The sequence below is a fragment of the Propithecus coquereli genome, unplaced genomic scaffold (genome assembly GCF_000956105.1).
Source record: "Propithecus coquereli isolate 6110/MARCELLA unplaced genomic scaffold, Pcoq_1.0 Scaffold355, whole genome shotgun sequence".
NCBI lineage: Eukaryota > Metazoa > Chordata > Mammalia > Primates > Indriidae > Propithecus > Propithecus coquereli.
In genome coordinates, this window is record NW_012149230.1 from 464,545 (window position 1) to 471,141 (window position 6,597).

Sequence of the window (6,597 nt, forward strand, 5' to 3'; positions counted from 1 at the left end):
ATGACATGGAAAAATGGTACAAAATGAAATTGAAAACTCCAGTAGCTAAATGACCATAAAAGAAATTAAAATACAAGACCACACTCCAAATTCTAGCAAACTTTCAAGGAATAAATCTTCTCTATCTTGTATAAAAGATGCCCTAAAAAAAACCCAGGAGAATAAAAAGAGATAAAGCTACAAAATTCATTTCAGTAATTTAGTATATCCTTGATTCTTAAAATGGATAAGGATACTACAAGGAAAGAAAATGAAAATTATAAGCCAATTTTACTTATGGACACAGGTACAAAAATCCTAAATAAAATAATAGTCAACTGAATTAAACCTATATCATAGCCAAGTTAAGTTTAACATCAGAAAATCTAGCTATGAAATTTGTTACATTAATGAACTTTAAAGGAGAAAAACCAAATGACTAACTCAGTAGAAATAAAAATTATTTGATAAAGTTCAGTATCTATTAATGATTAGGTAAAATATTAGTTTCTTAATTTAGATTAAGATTTAGATTAAGAAAAGTTCACATTAGAGAAGTGGAGATACAGCAGAATGGCTGATTAGAGAGATCTGACTCTTGTCCCCTGCTTAAGAAAGGACCAAGGCAACATATAAAGAGCTAAGGTTTGACTGGAGTGCTAAAGGGAGAGTTGTGGATTGCAGTGGGGGAGTGGACAGGCACTTGAGGTGATTGGAAGCCCAGGAAGGCAGCATGGAAGCACCTGACCTCTGCAGTCCCATCTCCTTTGCACAGATTGGATCGGCCTGGAGACAAGAGGGACTTCCCCTTGTAGGGAAGTGGTAAGCAGAAGAATGCCACCTGCCTCCATAGCCATTGCAAATACCTACAGTCCTTACTTCTGGAGACACCCACAGGCCTTGTAAGCCCTGAGCCCAGTCTGGAGAGCTACTGGGAATTCACACAGCTGTATTGCTCCAGATTAGGAGCATAAGATGTGTGCTCCCCAGCCCCACCCACCCCCTGTTAGCCAAGCTGCAATAGCACAGTGCCATCTTGAGAACACAGCCACCTCTGGAGTGTGTTCTCCTCTGGGGTCCAGTAGCTACTAAAACTTTCAAGCACTGGGGCTCCATCTTCATTCCACCAAGCTCCCATGGTGGCTGAAATCCACAACCCTAGCTGCACAGAGACTCGACCCGGGATCAGCTGTGATTCTGTTCCTGCACAGCAGGGAAACCAAGCCCTATCACCTGCACTTCCAGCTAGAGGAACAGTCTGGCAGTCTTGCCCAGGGAAAATCTGGCTTTGAGTCAACCAAACTCCTGTGCGTCCTCCCCTGAACAGGAGAGGTCACTGAGCCACTGAGTAGCAGATATACCCTCAGGCCAGCAGAGAAGCCACACACCTATGCCCAGGTCCTGAGAAACAGCCTGCAGCACCAACCTCCAGACACGCCCCTGGCCTGCCTAAAGGCCCTGCACGCATAATCAGGGCGTAAGAAACAGCTTCATGGCTGCCCCTGGTAGACACGTCCCCAGACCAGCTGAGCAGCTGTGCACCTGCATTTCCAGCCTGCGAAAGCCCCATGGACTGCCCCTGGCTGGTTTTCCTCCAGGACAAACAAGTGATGTGCTCCCACATCTGAGAAACAGGGCTGTGGCCACCTCCAGCAGATACGTACCCAGGCCAGCTGAAACATCATGTGTACTTGTCCTGGGGCTAAGAAATAGCACTGCAGGCCTACCCTGGCAGATATGCCTCCAGGCCAGCCAAGCAGACTTGTACCTGTGTCCTGGGCCACAGGAAACAGCCCAGTGGGCAGCCACTGTCAGGCATGATCCTAGGCTGGCTGAGTAACTGCACACCCATGTCCCAACCTGAGTAGCAGCCCTGTGGCCCCAACCTCAGTAAGCCAGACCCCAAGTAGGCTGACACACACATGTGCACACATATGCCCCTGACCTGACAAATAGCCCAATGAGCCCACCCTCAGTAAAGCTGCATCACCACTGCCACAAACTCTCTCAGTATAGGCCACCGAGACATTCACAAACATCACTAGTATGGATTACAGCTGATAAAACTACATGGAGACCACAGTACTGCATCCACCTAGTATAAAAGCCAACATACCCCACCAAACTGACACCCCAAGATCCATCTATATGAATAAGTCTTTTCCTACAAAATGTACTCCATAAAATTAGAAGAGGCAACTGTTCCACCAGATGCATAGAAATCAATGTAGGGACACATGAAACATGAAAAAGCAAGATTACACTTCCAAAAGAATACAATAATTCTTTAGTAACAAATGCCAATGAAAAGGAAATATACAAAATGCTAGAAAAAGAATTCAAAATAATAACCTTAAGGAAACTCAGTGAGATATAAGGGAATATAGATAGACAATGAATGAAATCAGGAAAACAAGTCATGATTTGAATGAGAAATTCAACGAAGAGCTAGATATCATAAAAAGAAACAAAAAGAATCCTAGAGCTAAAGAATTTATTGAATGACATAAAAATACAATCGAGTACTTCAACAACAGACTAGACCAAGCAGAAGAAAGAATTTATGAACTTGAAGATAAGTCTTTTGAAATAACACAGGAAGATGAAAGAAAGAAAGAAAGAAAGAAAGAAAGAAAGAAAGAAAGAAAGAAAGAAAGAAAGAAAGACATTAAAAAGGATGAAGAAAGCCAAGGATGAAGAAAGCCTACAGGATTTATGGGACACCATTAAGTGAAGAAATATTAGCATTATGGGTAGTCCAGGGGAAGAGAAGGAAAAAGGTATAGAAAACATATTTAATGAAATAATAGCTGAAAACTACCCAAGTCTTCAGAGTGAGATGGAAATGTAGATACAGGAAGCTCAAAGAATGCCAAATAGATGCAACCTAAGCAGGTCCTCTCCAAGGCACAGTAAATTTAGTCGAAATGTCAAAAGTCAAAGAAAGAATTCTAAAAGCAGCAAAGTGTCAAGTCATATATAAGGGAATCTTTGTTAGACTAACAGTGATTTTCTCATCAGAAATCTTATAGGCTAGGAGAGAATGGGATGATGTATTCAAAGTGCTAAATGAATAAACACAAAAAATAAAAAAAAAATCCAAAACCTATCAGTCAAGAATATTATACCTAGCAAAGCTATCTTTCACAAATGAAGGAGAAATAAAATCTTTCACAAACAAAAACTAAGGGAATTCATTACCATAAGGCCAGTTTTATAAGAAATACACAAGGGAGTCTTACATCTTAAAGTGAAAATATGATAACCACTATCATGAAAACATGCAAAACCATAAAACTAAATGGTAGAGCCAATACACAAAGGAGAAAGAGAATCAAACCTTATTACTACAGAATACCACCCAACTGCAAAAATGAACTTTAATAGAGGAAGTAGGGAACAAAGAATATGTAAAAACAACAACAACAACAAAAAACCCAGAACACAATCAATAAAATTACAGGAGTAAATCCTTACCTATCAATAATAATCTTTAATGTAAATGGATTAAGTTACTTGCTTAAAAGATATAGACTGGCTGAATGAATAATAAATGAGATACAACTAACTATATGCTGCCTACAAGAAATTCACCTCACCTCTAAAGACACACATGGACTGAACATGAAGGGATGAAAAAAGATATTCCACACAAACGGAAACCAAAATTGAGTAGGAGTAGCTATACCTATATAAGGCAAAACAAAGTTCAAGTCAAAAGCTGTAAAAAGAGATAAAGAAGCACATCATATAATATAATAATAAAGAGATCAATTAACCAAGAGAATATAACAATTGGAAACATATGCACCCAACAACAGAGAACCCAGATATATAAAGAAAATATTAAAGTGAGAGATGGACCCCAATACAATAACAGGTGGGGACTTCAACACCCAACTCAGCATTGGACAGATTATCTAAACAGAAAATCAACAAAGAAACATCGGATTTAAACTACACCATAGACCAAATGGACTTACAGTTAGAGAACATTTCACCCAAGAGATACAGAATACACACTTTTTCCCCATCAGTACAGGGAGAATTATCCAGGATCGACTGACCATATGTTAAGGACACAAAACAAATCTTAAAAAATTTTTTTAAAAATTGAAATTATATCAAGTATCTTATCTGACCACAATTGAATAAAACCAGAAATCAATAACAAGAGAAACATTTGAAACTATAAAAATACATGGAAAGTAAATAACAGGCTCCTGAACTGAAAGAAAAAATTAAGAGAAATTTAAAAATTTCTTGAAACAAATGAAAATACAAACGCAGCATACCAAAATCTATGGGAGGCAGCAAAAACAGTATTAGAAGGCAAATTTATGGCAATAAATGTCTACATCAAAAAACTAGAAAAATTTCAAATAAACAACTTAGTGACAGATCTCAAGGAACTAGAAAAGTAAGAACAAACCAAAGTCAAAATTAGTAGAAGGAAGGAAATAATAAAGATCAGAGCAGAAATAAATGAAATTGAGAATTAAAAAGTACAAAAAAAAAGGTTGGTTTTTTAAAAAGATAAACAAAATTGACAAACCATTAGCTAGACCAGGGCGCAGAACCTTTTCAGGTTGGAAGACTGTATTAATTTATCTGTAATCAAATAAGGCCACATTCAAAAAAGTTCAATTAGATATACTTAAAAATGTACACTATTTTGTAAAAATCTAACTACTATGTACTTAATAATTTCAAAAAATGAGAACTATTTGTTAATTTTAAAGTTAACTAACCTTTTAATGACTTTGTTGTATCTGCTCTTTTTTGGAAAGCATTTGAATATTTGGCTGCAGCATGGAGGTCTACAGTTTCAGCTGATCCTCTAGATGGGTACTAGTCATTCATGACCTTAAGGGTGTTGTGATTTGGGTTAGGTAGGAGAATGTAGATTCACAGCAATAACTGGTTGAAAACAAGAAAGCATTTTTCAGGCATGTTGCTAAAGGTGTGGGTATTCTACTGCATTTTTCCATATTTCAACTGGATCTTTCTTAGCATCAAAAAATGAATTTAAAATGTCATCTACTGAGAGTTCAATCAATTCCATCTATGGTTCTTTAGGTGCCTTGGTGGTATCAACTAGGTGAGGCTGAAATGCTAATTTGAGTGTGATGTCATGATTCTCAAAGTCAGTGAATCTTTCATGGTATTCTCCAACAAATAGGTCTATAACAGTTGTGTATTCTTCAAATGATTCGCATATATCATCCTGCTCACTAATGACCTTTGCTAACTGGGGAAGATGTCCACCCAAAATTTTCTTTTGAAGAAGCATTTTGAAAAAAGATAGCTTTTTTCAAAATGCTTGGATTTTTGGCCACATATCATATATAGACTTAGTTTTACCTTGCAAAGAAATATTCAAGTTCTTTTGATTTGATGTGACATCACACAGAAATGCTGCATTCTTACAGAAGTCTTTCATTAATTCACATTGTTGATTCTGTTCTTCATAAAATTTAACTATCTGTTCTTGCAGAGATAAATTTTTGACTAACATCTGTCCGTGCTATAGCCAACACACTTTAGAATGATATAGCAGATCCACACTAAATACCTCATCATTCAACTTTAGCATGTTACAAAACTGATGATGCCGTGTTGCATTTGTGTCAATATAGTTAATGATACTTATAACTTGTTGCAAAGTGTCACTTAAAATAGTAGCTTTAGCACAGAGATTTTGCTGATGCAAGATACAATGAAAAGAAATGAGAGCATCTGGATCTATTAATACTATTTTTATCTGTGCAATAAACCCTTCATATTTTCCTGTCATGGAAGGTGCACCATCTGTACATATACTCACTAAACTTACCAAATTCAGTCCAACTTCACAACATTTATCTTGAAAGTTGTTGAAGATATCTATTCTCCGTGTTCTGTTTGCAAGAGTGCCCAAAGCAAGTAACTCTTCCTAGCAAAGAAAATCTTCTGTTATGACCCAAATGAAGTATAAAAACTTGGACTGAGTCAGTAGTTATCAGCTGATTCATCGAAAGCGATTGAATAATATATATTTTCCTTTTGAAGTATTGCATGAAATTGTTCTGTTAAATTGAAGGCTAATTCATACTGCTGATCAGTTTTGGTTCTCCTTGAAAGAGGCACTTGGTTTTTACTTTGAAACATTATTGGGATCTAAGCATCCTACAACTTTGACAATGCATTCTTTCACAAGTTCTACATCACTGAATGGCTTCTCTTTCCTCCCGAGTATATTAGCTACTTTGTAAGTTGTTTACAGGGCTCCTATTTTATTATTAATATATATATGGGGTGTTGAGGGAAGACACTGGTGTTCAAGAAGACATTCAAGCAAAGATTCAGTGGAGATGGGGTAGTAAGCTCTGTAGATATCTGAGGGTAGAACATGGCATGTTGAATAGCAAGGAGGCTGGAGTGGATTGAGGCATTGGGATGGAGGATGGTACGTGGTAGGGAGACCAGATCACTAGAGCAATAATTTTCAAACTCTTTTGACCATGACCTGCTGAAAACACACACATGTGTATACATACAACATGTATTTGACATTGCGACCAAGTACAGTATACTCAAACAATCAAAAGTTCATTGAAGGCCGGGCGCGGTGGCTCA